This window comes from Mustela erminea, chromosome 1 (assembly GCF_009829155.1).
Source record: "Mustela erminea isolate mMusErm1 chromosome 1, mMusErm1.Pri, whole genome shotgun sequence".
Lineage (NCBI taxonomy): Eukaryota > Metazoa > Chordata > Mammalia > Carnivora > Mustelidae > Mustela > Mustela erminea.
This window is the reverse complement of record NC_045614.1, coordinates 77,913,756-77,935,552: the sequence shown is the minus strand read 5'-3', so window position 1 is coordinate 77,935,552 and position 21,797 is coordinate 77,913,756. Positions and strand designations below refer to the sequence as shown.

Sequence of the window (21,797 nt, the reverse complement as noted above, 5' to 3'; positions counted from 1 at the left end):
AGGCATTTAATAAATATTTAATGAATATTAACTTGCTTTCCAAAAGATTCTGCTAATACCATATTGAACTACTAGGAAAATGTAAAAGAGTCTCAGATGGTCTTCCTGGCCATGAAGCACATTTTGGGGTGTGTGTGTGTGTGTGTGTGTGTGTGTGAATCTAGTTAATTTGAGAGACAAAAATAGTAGGTCTTATAAAATTGCATTAATTAGGAGTACCTGGGTGTCTCAGTTGCTTAAGCATCTGCCTTTGGCACAGGTCACGATCCCATGGTCCTGGGATTGAGCCGCACATTAGGCTTCCAGCTTGGCAAAGAGTTTGCTTCTCCCTCTATCCTTCCCCCCACTGCTTGTGCGCGCATGCGCTCTCCACCCCCACCCCAATAAATTACTAAAATATTTAAAAAAATAAAAATAAGGTTGCATTAATTAGACTATTAAATGAGTTGAAAATAGTTCATAGTATATGGGATACTAATACTTTTTTTCTCTTGGAAATGTTCCTGCCATTGTTATTTCTGAACAAGGACAAATTTTTTTTTATTTATTTGTTTGACTTTAAGTAGTAAAGACCTTCCCAATACGTTTGTGGTAGAGGTAGAAATATTTTTCTAAAATACAGATTATACCTTAAGTTTCAATACAAATTACAAAGAATTAGAGTGTGTTGTATTATACTGTTAACACAAACGAGGGATGGAGTTGAAGGTACAAGACTTGTTGAACTTCATTTATTTTGGTAAAACAAGTGAAACAAGGCATGAAAACTTTTCTCTAAAGCTTAAAATAAATTATGACACACAGGAAGAGGTTTTTAATCCTCACATATTTTTATTTTTAAAAAACACTCTTTTAAAGTTAGAATAAAGTTTATTTTTATTTCTTGATTGTTTTCTCTATTTTATTTATTTAATTTTTTGAATTTTCTTATAATATGTCAATAGTCATATTTTTAAAAATTTTAATTCATAACTTTATTTTTAAGTAATAATAATAATTATTATTATTATTATTTTATTTTATTTGTTTTAGTAGGCTACATGCCCTCAGTATGGAGCTTGAACTCATGACCCTTAGATCAAGAATCACATACTCTACTGACTGAGCCATCCAGGTTTTCCTGCTCACATATTTTTAGATTGTATGTGCTGAGACCCTGTTTTTTAAAGATGCAGAAATTCGTATCTAACTCACTTTTGCTCCTTCTTTTCCTCCATCAACTATAATTTCTGTTATTTGTCTTATTATTTGATATCATGAAGATTCACAGGACATTCTGTTTTGTAACCATAATTTCCACTTGTCTAGTCTTAATTTTGTATTTAAGTGAATTGGTTTTTATCAGAATTCTTTTTATCTTATCCTAGTTTCTTCATCTTTGCTCATTTATTCTCGTTGAACTGAGTTTTTGCCTTGGAGGAGGTTTTCAGAAAAAAATATTCTCTGAACTGCTGCGTGTTTGTGATAGTGTGATCTTCTTTTATAATGAAAGACCAAGTTACATGAGGATAAGATTTTCGTGTCACATTTTTTCTTCCTATGACCTTTCTAAATATGACTACATAGTTTAAGGTCTTGACTAATGACTTGGATAAGTCTTGCACATGATTTTCCTTTTTGTTTCTTTTGGGGGGGGAGCATAAACGAAATGTGGTTTATACATAGAATATCATTAAGCAATAAATGATATTATAAGTGAATTATTCATACATGTTATAATGTAGATGAAACTTCAAAATATGCTAAATGAAGGAAATCCATCTCAAAATACCACATATATGATTCCATAAAAAAAAAAAAAAGAAGAAAAAGAATGTCATGGAACGATTTTGCTTGCAAAGGAGTGAGATGTGGAGATATGGAGCAGAAACTGGATTTTGTTTTCCTTTTTAAAATTGGGAGACATTTCTTCTTCTTTTTCTCCTTCTCTTCCTGTTCTTCCTTTGTCTCTCCTCCTCCTCCTCTTCCCCTCCTCTTTCCCTTTTTCCTCCTCCCCCTTCTTTTCCCCTGCTCCCACCCCTTCATCATCTTCTCCTCCTTCTTCTCCTCCTCCTCCTTTTTCTTCCTCCTCCTTCCTCCTCCTCCCCCTCTTCTTCTTCTTCTGTTTATTCAGATACCTTGGACTTCTTGGATAGAAGTTATCCTTACAACAGATTTATACTTGTGCCTCAGTTGTACCCTTTCTAAATCTTCAGGTTAGTAATCTCTCTCTCTCTTCAACTTCATTGAGGTATACTTGACAAATAAAAGTACATCTATTTAAAGTGTACAGTGTACTGATTCGGTATAGGTATGCATTATAAAATGATTACCTTCTTAAATTAATCAACATCCATCACTTTACATTCTTACCCTTTGTGTACGTGCGGTGAGAATAAAGATTTACTCTCTTATAAAATCAAATATACAATATAATGCTATTAATTATAGTCACCATGCTATACATTAGATCCTCAGAACACATTTATCTTATAAATGACAGTTTGTGCCCTTTTATATCTCCCCATTCCCCTCATCTCCCATCTGGCAACCACTATTGTATTCTGTTTCTGTTGATGTTTTTATTTATTTTTTATTATTTTGAGATGGTTTGGGTTTTTTTTTTTAGATGATTTGTTTTTTTCCTTGAGTTCCTACATGATTCTTTTAACCATCAGTTTTAACAATTTCACCAAGTCTATGTTGCTATTGATTATTCTGTTAATTTTATCTTGTGACACTGTTACACAGTGAATGCTTTCATCAGATGATTAGATTTCACTTAATTTCAAGAATTCTGTTACATATATTCATTAATGTTTGTTTTTTTCAGGAACACCTTTTTTTTTTTTTAACTCTTCTTTTGTCTTTCTTTTAAGCATTTGACATCTCCTTGATACTTTCCTTTTGTGTGGTTTTTCTTAATCATGAAATGTAAGATAGATCTTCATTGTCTTTTCTGACTTTCTTTCCTTTCCTTCATGTTGCAATTTCAATGGGTCTTTCATCTATCGAATGAGCTGAATTTTCTCTTTCTTCATTCATCCTCTTCAATTTATTTAGCTTTTCTATTATCTCCTAGATAATAAGTTACCTTAAAATTTTTCAGACTCTGGAGACTAATTTATCTTAATTGTTTCTCTGTTTCTTGGTGGGGTGGCAGTATTTTCACTTCTACTCTATTAGCCAATTGCCTTGTCTTTTCTTATTATGCTCTCTCCCTCTTCTTCTCCTTCTCCCTATCTTTTTTCTTTCAATCATGCTTTAGTCTTTTTGATGTGGGACTAGGCAGTAGCATTATCAGCCTGTAAGCCTAAGCTACACATTATTTTCTGCTTATCACCAATTTTTAATGGAGAGGGGAGAGTCTAGCCATGCAGGCTCTTTGCTGACACATTCTGCAGACAGGAATGAGGGCAATTTTCCACTTTATCTGGGCCTTATTCTACCTCTACAAAATATATTATCTATCTAGAGGTTAGGCTTTATCTTAGTGTTATACATTTCAAAGGTCATCATGGTTCTCAGTGAACCACTAAGTCACAGCTTCACATAGTGATCTCACATCAGCCTCCATCCTCCTCATTTAACCTATGGCCCTGTTTTATTTAACTAGGAGGTCAAGACATTGAAAATTAGGACACGATCATATCTCTTCTTCACCTCTTCCTCTCTCTTCTTTCTGTGGTTTCAGTCTGGTACAGTGATACCACTTCTTTACTGCCCTGTACCTATTCCTTCTTATTTTTATTTTTATTTTTTTTAAGATTTTTATTTATTTATTTGACAGAGAGAGAGAGATCACAGGTAGGTAGAGAGACAGGCAGAGAGAGAGAGGGAAGCAGACTCCCCGCTGAGCAGAGAGACCAATGCAGGGCTAGATCCCAGGACCCTGAGATCATGACCTGAGCTGAAGGCAGAGGCTTAACCCACTGAGCAACCCAGGTGTCCCCCTTTCTATTTTTAAAGTCAAAGTTTTGTTAAATGGACTTCAGGACTATGACAATTACTTTCACAAAAATGTTTGTTTTTTTCTGAGGTACATGAAGGCTTATGTCAGCCTTTGGCATTATGCTTCATTGCAATTCAAACTTTATGGTAATTGGAATGTAATCTATAAATATGATTTGAGTTATGATAGTTACTTTTTATCATTTTACACAGGAATTTATTTTCCATTTTTTTGTCCTTTTAATGTTTTTAGGGACATAGAATAAAAATATCATTGATCATAACTCCATCAGCTTTAACTAAAAGTTTTCAATTCTTTTCTTAACTAACCTAATATGGCTATAGTATTTTTATAATTTAAAAATGATAAAAATGATTTTAAAATTTGAAAAATCTTATTATAATTACTATTTATGATTTGAGTTTTATTCATGGATAAATCATTGTTCCAATTTATTGAAATTTAGACAAAACTTAATTTATGAGTACACTTTAACTAAACAATTAAATTCACTAGGTTTACTGAGCTTTGTGATAAGGTTCCAAAGTTCATTAGAAATGTTACAGAGAATTATTTTTGAGTAAAGATTGGAAAGGCATTTTATAAATGTTTGTATAAAAAGTTGGGAAGAGTAATTAAGAGTTTTCTTTATCAACAGAGAATAAAATAACGGTGGAAAGTTATGACAAGAGCAAACCAGATATTTTCACCTAGTAGATCATTGTTTGGGAAACTATTTTCTAATAAAAAGGTGGTTAGGGGCCCCTGGGTGGCTCAATGGGTTAAAGCCTCTGCCTTCAGCTCAGGTCATGATCCCAGGATCCTGGGATCGAGCCCCGCATCTGGCTTTCTGCTCCGCAGGGAGCCTGCTTCCTCCCCCCTCTCTCTCTGCCTATTTGTGATTTCTCTCTGTCAAATAAATAAAATCTTTAAAAAAAAAGTGGTTAAAAACATAATAAAGAACTGTCATAAAAGGGCTTTTCTTTCTCCACTTGGTTGTAGTGGTGTTAAATTATTTCTATTCCAATGCAAATTACGTCTTGCAAAACTTGAATGGAAATATTCTTGCTTCAAGCAGTTCTTAACATAGTTGCTATTTTTATTTTATTGTCATTGTTTTACAATCCCAATCTAGGCAGAGAATGCACGAAGAGCTTTTTTTTATCTCAATATTCAGAGTAAGTTTGGAAGTTAAATTAGTTAAAAATATATATATCAATACCTTTATCTCAAAAAGGCAGTTTATTCATACGCATGTTCTGAAAACCATGACCTGTGAGGTCATGCCATGCCTCTGTAGTGTACTCTTCATTAAGATGAGAGTTTTCCCAGGAGAGAACATGGGGACTAATAGAGTTAATCTTGGCAGAAAGAGCATGAAAGACACATGTTCGGGGCTCACCGGAAGGAAGAGTATTTTCCCATCTCTCCCGAGAGAGCAGAAAGTATGAGCATCAAAAACTGAGCACCTGTATTTTCCTTTTGTTGCTGCCTGAGTGTTTGCAGGTGTGAGATTGTAAACGTTTAGACAGGCAATGTATGTGCCATCTCTCTTGGGCTCTGTATTTTTAGGAAACAAGTAATTCAACTTTTCAGGAAGGAATATGTCAGAATACGAAAGATGAAGAAATGGATTGATTTTGAGGAAAATGAGTTAGATGCATTATTTGCACCTTAACATATTTACTGTGAAATGAAACTACATCTGTTTCTAAACAGCCTCTTATTCTGCAAAACAGTTGAAGGTCAGAAGAATGAAAACAGCAGCCGGGTAGGTGGTAGACACATCTAGAAATTGGACTTTCAGGGGGCCCTACACAAGGTCAAAGAGTGGCTACATTAAATAATTTTGTATTGTTTATATAAACTGCGTTATGTACTATTCTGAAATGGAGCACATTTTCTATCAACTGAAAATCACTGAGTACCACATAAGTGATATCATATGACAGATTTGCATCAATATAATAAAATATGGTCAACACAGTGAAATCAGTGTAGATTCATTTTTGTATTTAATTCTGAAGGTACTTAAAAACCTATATTGCCTCTAAATTACACTGACTAATATCTTACTACATTGATAAGGGTATATCAGGATTACCATCTTCCAGAATGTTGATTAAATGAAACATTTCATGCGTAACCATACAGAATTATATGTCGACTCTAGTCTTAAAAAACAAATAAAGCATTAATTTAATAGTCTTCTTTTATAGATGTGGAAACTGAGACCTAGATGGATACTTTCTCATCCTCCTACCAACTAGACTTCTCTATTAATCATTATGCTGTATTGTCTTTTCTGGCAGTTCATCAATGTGGAAGTGAAATATATCGGAGATACTTGGTTGGGGATACTGGATGCTATGTTAAGTAAAAGATGAAGGATAACAAGACTTCACTGAATTAGTTAATGGACATGAAAGCATTTTAGGCACTGTATATACCCCTATAAATCATGACCATATAATTCTAAAATTCTGCTTGTTTGTCATTAACATTTCTTTTTCCAATGCCATCCACTCACCCTCACACTAGCCAAAGGATTCTTCTTCCCCAGGCCTCATGGTCTCAGGGTTTTCTCCTTCATAGGACAATGCAGGTAGTCTTCTTTAAGTTAGCTGTATTTTGCTGCATGTAACTAAAGAACTTACTGTCGAATGTTTAGCTAATAAAGACATTTACTTATCCCATGTAGCAAAAAAATGATGTCAAGTAAGGCAGCTAGACTTAAATCAGGAGTTCTGAGAATAGGCCACACTGGAGATGTGGGATAAGATGGGATGAGTTTGCTTAGGAGGAGTGACTGGAGAATAGAATGGGAGCAGAGCTGAGCCCTGGGCACCCTATATTTAGAGATCAGGAAGAGAGGGGAGACTATAGTGGTAGGTGAGCACAAGCTAGAGCAAACAGGACAGTGATATCCTAGAAGTGATGTCAGGGAAGGAGTGGTCCACTGTATCAACAAATGCTCTGATGTCAAGAAAACAACTAGCTAATATAGCATCTGTTCCATATTTTAAAATTCCTTAAACTTAATGGATGGTTTTAAATATTAGGAATTTTAATCATCCCGTGTATTGATTAAGGGACCTGGTTTTGGGTAGGGGAGAGTTTTGTGTCCTACAGATCTCACCTCTAAGGGACTACCTAGTAAAAAAATGAGATAAAAGTAAAATCTCCTAATTAATATTTCAGGGAGAGTACTTTCTTACTCAGTGACAGGTGAGGAAAGGTAATGAGAGATTTCTTCACGAATTCAGAAAAAGAACTGAAGAGCTAGATTTGAAGAGAGGGAAGCAAAGGTGAAAAAATGAATGTTTTTTTTAAACTTTCTAGCTACAAATCATCTGGGCTGCTATGTAATAAATACTTAATGTTATAATTTAAGCTATATCTTATTAAAGCCAGAGTTGTGGCACAACATCCTCAAGGCTCAAGGCCCCAAAGATCACTGGGTTTTTTAAAACTCTTCTGACTCAGAATCTGTTATCACGGGCTCCGTTGAACAGGAAGGGAAACCCCATGGGTTGGCCCTGTGCTAGTAGCCAATTGCTATGTATTTTCACATCTGTTACCGCTTTTAATACTGAGATGGCCTTGTGAAGGGGTATTTCCAAGCCCTTTTAGGAGCACACAAACTCTATTTCCAGGTGATTGGTTAGCTTGTCCAAAGTCACACAATGAGGAAGTACTGTAGTCAGGGTTTGAATGCACATTTTTCTGACTCAGACTCTAACATCTCCTTTCTTACTAAGAGACCTTTCTGCCTCTTTAATCTCCTTAAGCTGCCTACACCCATTCAGACATGTGTAGAGGAGAGAACCAGGGTTCCTCTGTCTAGGAGGGTTTGGGAGTCCATTTAGAGCTGAGGCTGCTGATTGGCAGAATATCTTAACTGATGATTCATTCAGACAGACTTTTGGTTCCAGAGGAATATAAAAGGGGGCCAAACCCACATGAGACTCCCCAAGCACACTGTAATCATGGGACCAGAGGAGAAACAGTGTGTCAGGACATGTTTTATTTTTGTCTCAAACCCTCTTATGTCTAAGGAAGTTGCTTCTTCACAGAGTCATTCCATAGTTTCAAGACATTCCCAAAGAACTTGATGACTGATGGTGTGGACCAGGTAGTGAGCCAGCAAGTCTGTGGCATTTGGGATCTTCTTTATTATAAACTGCACCTTAATGAAGACAGATTATGTGTGTGTGTGTGTGTGTGTGTGTGTGTGTATGTAAACAGTATATTATATTCATAAGAACATATAGTTGAATTGTATCCCTCCAAAATTCATATGTTGCAGTCCTAACCCCCAATTTTCATATGTTGCAGTCCTAACCCCTTTCTATTGGAAAATTCCAGGTAGTTTGGAACACCACTTCTTTCTACAACCTGGTTAGGGTAATGGTTTTTTTTTTTTTTTAATTTTTATTTATTTGACAGACAGAGATCACAAGTAGGCAGAGAGGCAGGCAGAGAGAGAGGAGGAAGCAGGCTCTCCGCTGAGCAGAGAACCCAATGTGGGGCTCGATCCCAGGACCCTGGGATCATGACCTGAGCCGAAGGCAGAGGCTTTAACCCACTGAGCCACCCAGGCGCCCCTAGGGTAATGTTTTTTTACAATTCTCTATCCATAGTGGTTTTTTCTTAACATTTTATCACCTTTCCTGGATCTCAGTGAAATAGTCAGCAAATGCAATATGAATTTGAAGCTATCTTTTATAGTTCGGGCTATCATCAGGGTGTATCCTGTATGTTATAGTTCAGTGCTAAGAACTAAAGCAAGAGTGAAAGCGAGTAAATGGACAGAGAGAGAGGTGATTGTGTGTGATCCAGAAAGAGGACACATCAGTTTTCTCACTGACCAGGTCAATGCTTCATGAAGAATAATGCAGTCTGTGTGAGCAAACACTTATCATTTTCATCAGGAGGAAGACTGGCTTCTCTCTGGGTGATGGAAATGATAAATAATCTTAGACAGAATAGGCTGTTTATTACACACTGGTGCATTCACAAAGTGCTTGGTCAACTCTGCTGGAACAACATAATTGGACCAGCTGTCCATTCTGGTCTTCAAAAGTTTTTTGACATGGGAAGGCATTTGTTGGCAAAGTCATGAGTGATGTAATTCGTATCACCATGTAATATTCAGAATCAGACTGGAGGTCTCCTTGTGCCTTGATCCCTTCTTACTATTTATCAGACCTTCAAGTAGGTATTAGCAGTCATATCATTATCCAGTAGAATTTTTTTTAAAGATTTTATTTATTTGTTTGACAGACAGAGATCACAAGTAGGCAGAGAGGCAGGCAAAGAGAGAGAGAGGAGGGAGCAGGCTCCCTGTTGAACAGAGAGCCCGATGTGGGGCTTGATCCCAGGACCCTGACATCATGACCCAAGCCAAAGGCAGAGGCTTTAACCCACTGAGCCACCCAGGCACCCCAAGAGTAGAATTTTCTGATGCATTTACAGAACCACAGGTGGGCATCAGATGGAAGTCTGTACCTCCACATATTATGTGCAAACTGTTTTCTCTATGTATATGTGTACATTTTAATAGTGAGACTCCATAGGGCTCCTGGGTGGCTCAGTCAGTTAAGTGTCTGCCTTTGGCTCAGGTCATGATCCCAGGGTCCTGGTATCAAATTCCACACTGGGCTCCCTGTTCTACAGGAGTCTGCTTCTCGTTCTGTCCCTTCCCCCACTTGTGCTTGTGTGCTCTCTCTCTCTCCCTCTCTCTCTTGCAAAATAAATAAATAAAATAAATATCTTAAAAAGAAGAAAAAACCAAACAAACAATAGTGAGACTCCAGAGCTTTCGGTGGATTTTTAAAGGTTCTATGCTTTTTTGTCCCCGCAAAATATAACACATAGGAAATTCCCATTGGAATAAACACATGCACCACTGGCCTTGTTTTTCTTTGTGCTGATGGTCATCACAGAAGAGTTGCCAAAAGATATATTTTTATGAACACCATTTTTATTTTTTATTTTATTTGATTTTTTTAAGACTTTATTTATTTGACAGAGATCACAAGCAGGCAGAGAGGCAGGCAGAGAGAGAGGAGGAAGCAGGCTCCCTGCCGAGCAGAGAGGCTGATGCGGGGCTCGATCCCAGGACCCTGGGATCATGACCCAAGCCGAAGGCAGTGGCCTTAACCCACTGAGCCACCCAGGCACACCTGAACACCATTTTTAAAAGCACCAGCGATCCCAGCTCTTGTATGTACCTTGTAATGTCCTAGGAGAGAAAACTGTTCCATGTGACACAATACTGCAGCATGTGTGAGTGGCGGGACCACGCAGTGAGTGTGTCACTATCCTGGCCAAATGACATTAATCACTAAATTCATCCAGAATCAAAGAATGTTAGAAGTTGTCATGTGTAAATTCAACTTCGCTCATGCCTATAATCAAGAACTTATGGCTCTGACAGAAAGTAGACATGATTCTGAGCCATTGTCATGAATCAGGTGCCTGCAAACCAATGTCTTGTTGGAATCCATCATGGTTTTGCATTAGGAACTGGATTTGCAATTGTTAATATAATTACCCACATGTTAGCTAGATTCATCAAAACTGATTTTTTTTGAAGAAATATGAGACAAAAATATTCTTGGTTAATTGTCTTATCTTACTGATAACAGACCCTGAGATACAGTGTCAAATATTAGTTATCAGAGTTTGTTATATTTTTTTAAGTTGCCAACGAAAGGACCAGATACAACTCTTTCAGAGTGGGATTAGATTTTATACAGCTTGAGGGAAAAAGGCCAAGTTAAACTTTAGTAGGATCCAGCCTAATACTTCTATGGATAATTTTATTTTGACAACTTTTCCAAGTTAGTTCAGGTATTTAAGAATTTTAAAAAATGGTATTTAAAAACATGAATAAAATTCAACACATGAATACTGGGGGAAGTACTGTCTTCAGGAATGGCAAAGAAAGATATTAATACCCTAAATATATAATTACTTCTTAAAAATAAATATGAAAAATTTTCCATAATTAAAAAACACCCATAAGACAGTTCACAAAGAATTAGCACACTTCAATGATTAACATGAAAAAATTTTAATTTCTGTAATAATTAAAGAAATTCAAAATAGTTGTTATTTTTATGACCTGATATTTAAAAGTTAAGAGTGATAATACTAGGTATTGCAAAAGATTTGTAGCAATAGTGCTCTCAGAAATGGCATCATTTGTTTGGATGGCAATCTGTCAATAAATCACAAAAGCTTTAAAATGTGCATACCTTTTGAGCAAGAAATTATATTCATAAAAATGTAACCTAAGGAAATGATTACTGAAAAAGATATTCTTTATAATAATATTTACAATAAAAAATCATTAAGAAATCTCTTTAGTCTCCAAAAATAAGGATTGTTTAGTTGTGATACTATCAAATAATAGAATATAAACAGACATTAAAGATTTAAATGTGGAATTACATTTGCAATGTAGGCAGATTTTTTATGTTGCAACGAAATAGAAAACAGATTATGATACTATAAAATACAATCATATGTTTGCATAAATACATCTATCTTTCTATCTATCTACAAAATGGAGGAAAAATCTAAAAGGGTTTACACCAAATGTTAACGGTGGTTATTTCAGAATGGTGGCACTAGGAGTTGTAACTATATTCAGTTTTGCTTCTCTGTGTTCAACTCTTTCTACAGTGAGCATCCATTGTTTGTGTAACAGAAGTAAAAAGGGAATTTTAGAAATTCTGTGTGCATTTCCTTCATTCTTTTAGTGTTGGCAAATTACTTGTAGATGCTCTGTGTTCTAACGTTTAAGTGTATGCATGTTGAAGAGGAAAAAATACTAAAGTGCTTTCTGGTCCTCAATTCCACTGAAAAAGGGAGTTTAACAATATATGATCAAGTAGAATAAATAAGTAAAATTGCAGGAATTTCATCGAGTAATATAAACAGTAAATAAAACTTCATCAGGAGATTGGGAATGACAAAGGGTCCAATCTGGGAAAGTTGGATTTTCCAAGTGTCTGTAGAAGGTGACTTAATCCAGGTAATGTTTATCTGGCTAGTTTTATCAAATAGAAAAGTGTTTTATGGCAAACTGTTCCACTTTTCAGATTAGATTTCTCCCTTATTTGTTGTCTTATCCATTGTTATGTGACAAGTTGAGACCTTATATGGAATAAGTAAGCACAGAATTACTACTGCAACCAAAAAGCAGAGAAAAAAGTTTTACTTAACTGTAGCAACAAGAAACCTCTTCTAATTTCCACAGATTTAAAACCTGCTGTAGAATTTGCTAAGTTGGCATTAGCTGACCCTCACATATTTCCGTGTAGATTTAACTCAAGTCTGTTGGAAACATTTTCTTCATAGCAGCCACATAGCTTTGAAGGGGAGGAAAGGCTTTGATCAATAAGAACCTTGACAAGTATGGTTTTAAAGCCTCCTGACTACTCCAAGGTGTTCAAAGAAACGTTATTTAGGGTCATCCCAAAGTCATGCTGCCAAAATTTCACAGAGTGCCTTAGGAAAGTATAGGTGTCCAAGAAATATTTCTTTTCTTGTTTTGCCCCTCACCTGATATCTTTCAGCAAGATTCTATATGTGGACTACCAGAGAGTTCTCATGTTTCCACATCTTAGTCTTGGGAACAAATAAAAATCCAATGTGGAAAACAGAAATGGGAGAAGGCCTGGTAGTACCTTACTCAGCTTTTAGTCAATAAAACTGGGGTTTTTCCAATGGACAGCTAAAATCCTGCCTTAGAAATTTCTATGAAGCACATATGGAATGTGAGTTGTTTTTTTTTGTTGTTGTTTTTTTTTTGTTTTTTTTTCCCATTCTGTTTATTCTCCATGCTATTAAAAATTCAGCAAAAGTAATTTGACAAATCATAATTATATTAAAGCAAGTTAATACTTTAAACCAACATTTGTTATAGTCTTATAAAGACTTTGTTTTAGAAAATAGAAACACAATAAAAATTGTCCATCCTCTTCCTGTCCACAGATGCTCACTTTTAATATTTTTATGTATTTTAATCTATGTGTCTTTATATAATAACAGTTTTGTAAATTGAGGTCAAATTTGAATATTGTTTTGCAACTAGATCTTTTATTTATTTTTTTTTAAAAAGATTTTATTTATTTATTTGATAGACAGAAATCACAAGTAGGCAGAGAGGCAGGCAGAGAGAGAGGAGGAAGCAGACTCCCCGTGGAGCAGAGAGCCTGATGCGGGGCTCAACCCCAGGAGCCAAAGGCAGAGGCTTTAAACTGCTGAGCCACCCAGGCGCCCCACAACTAGATTTTTTCATTTTAAATCAAAGCTATGAATATTTAAAACATTCCTCAGACCCCTGAGTTGCTTAGTTAGTTAAGAATCCAACTCTTGGGGCGCCTGGGTGGCTCAGTGGGTTAAGCCGCTGCCTTTGGCTCAGGTCATGATCTCAGGGTCCTGGGATTGAGTCCCACATCAAGCTCTCTGCTCAGCAGGGGGCCTGCTTCCCTTCCTCTCTATCTGCCTGCCTCTATCTACTTGTGTTCTCTGTCTGTCAAATAAATAAATAAAATCTTTAAAAAAAAAAAAAAAGAATCCAACTCTTGGTTTTGACTCAGGTCATGATTTCAGGACTGTGAGATTGAGCCCTGTATCAGACTCCATGCTGGGTATAGAGTCTGCTTAAGTTTTTCTCTCTCCCACTCCCTCTGTCCCTTCCCCCACAAAACAAAACAAAACAAAACACACAAACAATTTCTGGAATATTCTTTGAGAGAAAAAGAAAGCTACATAGTATTTCTCCCCCCCCCCCAAATGTTTATTGAAAAACCAAGGGGATATGATGCTCTATCCTTTTTCAGAAAAGCCTCTTATACAAATGGAGGGTGTGGACACCACCTTCCACTTGAGCTAAGGATGTTCTCTTCTCAAACTCAAGTTGCCCAGAATTCATCATGGCTTGGTCTTGGGTCAAACTCTTGCAACCAATGTCCTGGCAGGAGTGCTGGATGCTAGTGGTCCTGGGTTAGCAAGTCCAGCCAATACTTGTCATCTTCATGAGTATCAATAGCTGTTCCACTATCAGCTGCTTCTTGGCGTCTTTGGAAGCCATTAGGTAACCCTGGTTCTTCTTCAGGTCTGTCTGGGCAATGATGGCTACCATTTCATCATCTTCATTTACAATGGGTAACTTTCCCTTCTTGTTGCACTGCGGAATTTTTTTGCTTCCTTCAGTGTGATGCCTGCAGGGGTTACCACCCAGTATTTCATCTTCATCATGATCACTTCCAAAAACCAGCCATGCTCCTCCTCCTCGAAAATATCAACTCCCCATCCAGCCTGTGTTGGTGTTTGAAGCCATGCCAGGCTTTGGCTTCAAACACATCCTGAACTTGATTTTCGGGACTGAGAACTCAGAGTCTGTGATGAATCCCTGCTCATATTTCTTCACTTTTGTAACTTCATTGGCTTGGACCTCAGGTGTACAGTTGTGATGGATAAGCCAATACCTCCTGTAAAGACCTTTGCAATGGCCATGCCAGTCTCTGTGACTGTTGAGGAAACCAGTGGGGTCTTCAGAATGATGTTTGTTTGTTTGTTTGTTTTTAATTTTAAAGTTTTTTTTTTTAATCTCATTTTATTTTTAAGTTGCACCCAACATAGGGCTCAAACTCAGGACCCCAGGATCAAGAGTTGCATGCTCTACTGACGGAGCCAATCATGTGCCCCCGGAGTGATGTTTTTGATCAGAGCAGAGGTCAGGTCCTCCTGGTCTGCAGTAAGTCAGTGTACTCAGCAAGAATATGAAAATAATTGTAAGGGATGCCATCTCCACAGCTGAACAGCTGATGTTCCATGACCCCATTTTTGGGACATAGATGTGCCCTTGCTATATCAGGTAGTGGGTCATGGCCAGTATGCAGCAAAGCCATATGTATCTGAAGACCTGAATGCAGAGCAATATTTCTTAATTTATGCAAATCTCCTACTCTACAAATACGTGAAGAAGAAATCAGTGATCTAGGCGCTGTGAAGATAGAGTGGCTAGTAAGATATAGTCTCTGATCTCAGTCAGCTTGTTTTCTCATAGTGAAAGGGCCAGAGATGAGTAAATGGAAGTGAAGATGCCTATCATGAGCCATGTAAGAAGGGAGTAAATCTAGGCCATCTTCATGGAGTGTCAGGGGGTAAGACAGCACCTCTGGTTTGGAGGGTCAGAGGAGGGTGATATAATGGTCAGTATGATGATAGAATTCTTCTTACACTACATCGTTATGGTCAAATTCAAGTGAGCTAACACTTATTAACTGCCTGAAATAGTTCCTCTCCTGTACTAAGTGCTCAGAAGGTTCCAGTCTTATTAGTGTTGTTGTTATTGTCAATACTGTAATTGTGTGGCAACTGATAGAAAACACTGGCTATGGTACCATTTATTTGAGCCCTCTTCCATCTTCAGCCCTAAATTCAATAGGCCACGCATTTTCCATAGCAAATGGTCTTTGAAACACAGCTACTATGTCCACTGATATCAAGAAGTCAAGCTGGCTGCCATCTATTAGGCCCTAGTTAACATTTCTCCTCCAATTTTCATTTGCCTAAAATGATCCAAGGAGCCATAAACTTGAGGAGAGTATTTAATTACTTCAACAAAATAGGACCATGGTCCTCCATGCTGGTTTAATAACTGCATTTCCATGCTTTTGGAATCTCTTACAATATGCATTTTAAACAAGTGACATTTATTTCCTTTTGTTATTGTTCCCACACTGTTAATATGTATTTATCTTATTTCAGTCTCTATAGCCTTGAAACAAGTACTTATTAATCAGAAGCCATTTAAAAGCTGATATGCCATGCTCTACATTGAGAAAACTAAAATAACACCAAGGAGCCAAGTACACATAGGTGCTTTTCCTCTTAATTAAAAGCTGCTTTGTACATATAATTCCTTTCCTGCCATTTTATGTGGAAGTCTTCAATTAGATTCAGTGAAGATAGGGTAATTATAAACATACTAAAACTTCATAAGAGTCTTCTTTTAGGGATTTAACTCAGTGATAGATGACAGGTTAATATATCATGACTAGGTGTTCACTAATGGACTTCTGGGAGTTTATAGAAGGGAATCTCTGTGTGTAGAAACCATGGTTTCTCTTCCTGACTTGGAGCGCTAAGGACCCCTAACAAATTCACTACCTTGAGAAACATCTCTATGCCATTGTCTTGATTGGCTTTTAATCTTCCTTCAGGCTTTGATATGCATCTTGGAGATGCATTGATTCATGATGCAACATTAATTCTAAAACTTGTAGTCTGTAATAAGTTAGTGGTAGGGAAAAAGGGCTTTCCGGAGGGGCGGAAACCATCCCCTATAAATACAAAAATAGGGAAACAGAGCTAGAAGAGCTTATAAAGAGTAATGTAAGTTGGCCTGATTTCTAGATAACACACTGTTTGACAATGAAAATCCTGGCTACAAGAGGGGAAGCAGTCTGGGCATTCTACCATAAGACGCCCAGAGCCAAATACTTCCATTCCCTTAGGTAGTCTCTCCCCCAAAGTTGTGGGGACTCTTTGGAGGCAAATATGTGGGTTTTTAATAAGCACCCTGGGGGGCAGACCCTGCATAAGTCTTAGAAGTCATTTCAGTAATTCCACCCCTTACAACCCCCCCCCCCCCCACACACACACAGAAAGAGAGTGAGCTTCAGCTGTGGGCACCTTGATAGGTTCTTTGCTGGACTGAAGCAAACTGGGTGGTAATAGGTAGCTTAGAGGGAATGTGAGCAGGCCAAGGACTCCTACAGCATCCTAATACAAATCTTCATATTGTTAAAACAGTAGAAGAAAGAAGAATAGATGTCTTCTGGGCCAGCTTTCTATTTTACAAAAGCAATCCAGTGAGGAAAGATCTGCTCTATGATGTATAATATTAGTGCCTGAAATGGAAGATGAATTCAGTTTTTCTCATCTTTGGTCTGGTATATTTCCATTATATCAGGCTGATTAAAAGACAAACATTACTCAAAGCAGATTCCCCCCACCCCAAAAATGGTTTTCTTCACTTCACAATAACCTCTTTACATTAAAGACCCTCCCTTATGAGAAAATAACAATAAAAATGTGCAATTAAAAACGAACTAGATAAAATGAGAGAACCAGGATCTATTTTAGGAAAAACTGATGCCCATTCTCCTATGAGGTCTAGGAAGGGGGTGCATTTCACTGAGCAGAGATGGTGTTCAGGGTTAGACCCCTAAATGGGGGCCAGTAAATAATGTCCAACAATGCTGCCTTTGCCTTTTTCTGGATGCAAAAGTTTCCTTTGTGTCTGTACTAATAGAAATTAGAAGTTGTATGATAAAACCAAAAGTCAGCAAAGGCTTAGCAAAAATTTTCTTCTATATGTAAGGGATCAATGATTGTACTCCATTTCTGGCTGATATACTTGGCAAATACCCCAACCATCATCCCTTTGGTATGATTTAACAGTGATTGTTAAAATGTCTATACTGCCTAGAGCAATCTATACTTTCAATGCCATCCTGATCAAAATTCCACTGGCATTTTTCAAAGATCTGGAACAAACAATACTAAAATTTCTATGGAACCAGAAGAGACCCCAAATTGCTAAGGAAATGTTGAAAAAGAAAAACAAAACTGGGGGCATCACGTTGCCTCATTTTAAGCTTTACTACAAAGCTGTGATCACCAAGACAACATGGTACTGGCACAAAAATGGATACAGACCAGTGGAATAAGTTAGTGGTAGGGATATTTGAAAAAGCAAGAAAAAATATACAGTAGAAAAAAGACAGTCTCTTCAATAAATGGTGCTGGGGAAACTGGACAACTATGTGTAGAAGAATGAAACTCGACCATTCTCTTACACCATACCCAAAGATAAACTCGAAATGGATAAAAGACCTCAATGTGAGGCAGACATCTATCAAAATCCTAGAGGAGAACATAGACAGTAACCTCTACAACATCAGCCACAGCAACTTCTTTCAAGATATGTCTCCAAAGGCAAAGGAAACAAAAATGGACATGAACTTTTGGGACTCCATCAAAATCAAAAGCTTCTACACAGCAAAGGAAACAGTCAATGAAACAAAGAGGCAAACCATGGAATGGGAGAAGATATTCACAAATGACACTACAGACAAAGGGCTGATATACAAGATGTATAAAGATCTCCTCAAATGCAACATTAAAAAAAAACAGATAATCATGTCAAAAAATGGGCAGAAGACACGAACAGACACGTCTCCAATGAAGACATACAAATGGCTAACAGACATATGAAAAAAATGTTCATCATCTTTAGCAATCAGGGAGATTCAAATCAAAACCATATTAAGATACCACCTTATGCCAGTCAGAATGGTCAAAATTAACAAGACAGTAAACAACAAGTGTTGGAGAGGATGTGGAGAAAAGAGAACCCTTACACTGTTGGTGGGAATGCAAGTTGATGCAGCTACTTTGGAAAACAGTATGGAGATTCATTAAGAAATGAAAAAGAGAGCTTCCCTATGACCTTTTATTGCGCTACTGGGTATTTACCCCAAAGATACAGATGTAGTGAAAAGAAGGGCCATCTGTACCCCAATGTTCATAGCAACAATGGTCACAGTTGCTTGGTTCTGTGGAAAGAACCAAGATGCCCTTCAAAAGATGAATGGATAAGAAAGATGTAGTCCATATATACAATGGTGTATTATGCCTCCATCAGAAAGGATGAATACCCAACTTTTGTATCAACACAGATGGGACTGGAAGAGGTTATGCTGAGTACAATAAGTCAAGCAGAGAGAGTCAATTATCATATGGTTTCACTTATTTGTGGAACATAAGGAATAACATGGAGGACATTGGGAGATGGAGAGGAGAAGTGAGTTGGGGGAAATTGGAGGGGAAGACAAACCATGAGAGACTGTGGAGTCTGAGAAACAAACTGGGGGGTTTTGGAGGGGAGGAAGGTGAGCCTGATGGTGGGTATTAAGGAGGGCACATTTTGCATAAAGAACTGGGTGTGGTGCATAAACAATGAATTCTGGAACACTGAAAAGAAATAAAATGAAAATTAAAAGTTCCAGAAATTAACAAAATTCAAAGCCAAGACGTCAGTTAAATTAATTTCTAGTGAGCTCTGTAACAGGGAATGCTCAAAAGAGGCTATATAGTACTGTGGAGTCTGATTTGTTTTCTGGATCTTACACCTATTTGAATGTCTTCTTTCTTTCCCCAAATTTAGAAAGTATAATATGGTGCTAGACTCACCAAGATGACTTAACTACCTAAAAAATTTTAGCAGCATAGATTTGAGGTCATAAACATTAAAATAGCAGGAAGTGGCTTTCTATAAAGTTCAGAATCATAGCAACAAATTTCCCTCTCACATCTTATCAAGTCCCAGGCACCTGCCCATGAAATTGGCAACAGAAAGATATTCTGCACTGCCAATTACAGGTTTCTCGTCACCTTGCCAACTTGCTTTGTCTCCACAACCTGGCAAAATGTGGCTATTGGCAGGAAAGTGAATATTTGAAAATGATTACAGTATATAGGGATTTTTGGTTCCATAATGTCTAATTGAGTAATTTAAAAACCATTTTAGCACTAGGGATAGATTTTCTTTCTATTTTATAACATGTCACATGCCCTGTAATTTGAGCCCTTTGGCCACTAGTCCCTCAAAGAAAGAACTAGAATGGGGTCCTCAATGAAATTTATCTGTAACAAGGTTGATTTAGTGAAATATTAATGACCTCTGTACTTTGGAATTACATGGTCAAAATCTTCCCTCTAGCTAACCTGAGACATCCAACTGCCAACTGTTGCAGAGGAAGGGGACAGAAAGCCACAATTTTCTAAATATCTTGGCCATTTCTGGAACCAGATCTTCCATAAAGTGTAAAGAAAGTACTCAGCCTTCTATGGCAGCTGCGCCATTTAGCTTATTGCCTAGGGTAAGAGAATATTGCAAATAGGAAATGGGAAGGCCAAATCCAGTTATTCTGGTTTGCAAAGGTTGTGAAGGGATGAAAGGCTGTAAAAAAACAGGATGGGGGTGGGAATGGGGAATGTAAGCAACCCAAAAAGTGTTAGGTGAGGGAATGTAAGCAACCCAAAAAGTGTTAGGTGAGGGAAACACCAAAAACAGGGGGGTGTTTTTTAAAATAAAAGTTCACATCAAGGAGTCCAGAAGATGATCATGTCATATGATCATCAACCATATCAAGCCACAGCAAGGTAAAATGAAAAGTATTGAAGTCTCAGCTTTCCTATGGGTTGGTTCTTCTATGGCTAGAGATCCTCAAAGGGTGACAGCACTATCAGCATCACCGTGGAATATGTTAGAGATACAAATTCTTGGACCCCACTCCAGAGCTATGGAATCAGGAATGCTGAGAGTGGGACTCAGCTGCCTGTGTTTTGACAAGTCCTCCACATGTTTCTTGAGGACCACTATCCTTTGGCCTGATCTGAGAGTCAGGAATTTTCACAGGTCCCCAAAGACAGATGTTCAAGATGAAGTCAAGTGTCTCTGCCTTCGGGCCTACCCAGGTGAGAACCAAGGGGCCTGTCATATAGAACACCTAGGCCAAGGGCTATCTGGTGGATGTGAAGGTATTCAGAGGCCTTTGTGACAGCATTTAGAACAGAAGAGAGGTTGAGACCATCAGGGAATGCAGCTGAACCTACACCCAGCTGAGGGAGATCAGCCTGCCTACTTTATGTGCAAATAGCAATAGGTCATACATCACACAAGCTACCAGACAAGGGACATCTCCTCAGAAAGATACCTGAGGAAGCAGAAGACCTACAGGAATGAAAGCACTGCTGCTCTCTCCAACCATGAAGTCCTACTGGTGATACCTCTCCCATCTCATTCCCCAAATACCCAAATACCATCTTGGAAAAGGGCAATGGAACTGAGAGAAAAGAAGACAGTGTACAGCTGTCTTATCTAAAAAGACATAATTCTTTCCAAAAATACCATTTAGGATATTCAGAGATATGATAAAGGGCTCAACTTTGAAGGACCAAATATTTATACTGGAAGGAAACTGATGAATTATAAAAATCTGAACCTTTATTAATTGGCACGTCTGAGTTGTTCCCATTTCTTATGGGAATCAGGCTTACAGGGAAGCTTAGGCCAGTGCTGGAGAATAAATAAACTGTGTGTCTGAAAGCAAGATGCATACCTTTATAACTATGCAGTGCACTTTTGTAGTACAGTCCTTGCATTTTTGCTACCCAAATGCTCTCTGGAAATCAAATTATTTCAGTATAGAAATGATAGGATGAAATAATTTAAAAAGAATCATAAAATTGTGAGAACTGCTCATGACATTTTTACAGTTTGCCCTTGGCAAATTCTCCTCCATCGTTGCTCTCTTATAGATAGACCATCAAACAGCTTTGGGTGGAGAGAGTTTGGCAACACCAGAATGGTGGACAAATTGGGAAGGGTCAGGCAGGAATTCCATATTCAGAGATTCAATTGAGCAGAATGAACATGATGGGCCTAAAATAAATGAATATAAAATAAAACACAAGGCAAGGAAACAATAGATTTCTTTGTTACTGGGATTAGTCAGTTTGCCCTGGATTTTTCAATTACTTCAATGTCAAAAGCATGATCTTGGAAAATCACACCAATGTACCTCAACTGAGAAATATTAAAAGCTCTTTAGAAATGTTTCCAGGCAGTATGTTTAAATATTTATGAACAATTTCTATAAATGACTGCTGGCCAGTTGTAATAATTAAGTGTATTCAGATGATAGAATAATCTTCCCATCACTTGAAAAATGTGCTGAGTATGTTAATTCTCCTCCTGAAACAGCCTCTG

At 37.4% G+C, this 21,797-nt stretch overlaps 1 pseudogene; it reads right to left on the bottom strand.

Annotated features, from left to right (window-relative positions):
* Nucleotides 1–13,941: 13,941 nt before the first annotated feature.
* Nucleotides 13,942–14,840, bottom strand: LOC116590095 (annotated as a pseudogene).
* Between the last annotated feature and the right edge of the window lie 6,957 nt (nt 14,841–21,797).